General features: G+C 48.5%; 1 protein-coding gene across 1 annotated transcript in view; it reads right to left on the bottom strand.

Annotated features, from left to right (window-relative positions):
• LOC113240297 (zinc carboxypeptidase-like) overlaps positions 1-710 on the bottom strand; it is an 11,602-nt gene that overhangs the window by 7,758 nt on the left and 3,134 nt on the right. The window lies entirely within an intron of this gene.

Here is a 710-nt window from a genome sequence, read left to right as displayed (position 1 = left end):
TTTTTTTTTTTTTTTTTTTTTTTTTTTTTTTTTTTTTTTTTTTTTTTATACATGACAGGCAAATGACTCCACTCCACCTGATGTTAAGTGGAAAGTGGTATCCAAACGCGAAGGAACCTAGTGCAGCGATGGAATCCTCACTGCACTAGCCACCTCCACCCTGCCTGCCTACAATATGCCTCTTCACGCCTCGTTTGAAGGACCCCATATCATAAGAGGGAGGGAAGACATGTGCCGGAAGGGAGTTCCATTTGTCAACCGTGCGGCAGAGAAAGGAGCCACCGAACCTTTTAGTACGCGATGGAATTCGGCAGGTAGTGAAACGGTGACTACGAAGGCCAGCACGCGTGGTTCTGAGCAGGAACGGGGAAGGGGGGATGAGGTTAAACAGCTCTTCAGAGCACTCACCATGGTACATGCGGTAAAAGGCGCTAAGCGATGCAACATCTCTACGCAGTTGCAGAGGTTCAAGGCGTGATGAGACCTCTTCGTCGCCTATGATTCGATAGCACGACGCTGTAATTTATCCAAGGCATCGAGTAAGTACTTGGCGGAGCCGTCCCACAAGTGCGAACAATACTCAACGCAAGACCGGACCTGTGTTTTGTACAGCAGGCATAACTGGTCCGGCGTGAAAAAACGTCGCACCTTGTTCAGGACTCCGAGTTTCCGTGAGGCTGTTTTGATCACAGATTCGATATAGCTCCTTG

Source organism: Hyposmocoma kahamanoa, unplaced genomic scaffold, assembly GCF_003589595.1.
Source record: "Hyposmocoma kahamanoa isolate Upper Pololo Valley unplaced genomic scaffold, ASM358959v1 129, whole genome shotgun sequence".
NCBI classification, from domain to species: Eukaryota; Metazoa; Arthropoda; class Insecta; order Lepidoptera; family Cosmopterigidae; genus Hyposmocoma; species Hyposmocoma kahamanoa.
The sequence above is the reverse complement of the archived record's forward strand: the minus strand, read 5'-3'. Positions and strand labels throughout refer to the sequence as shown.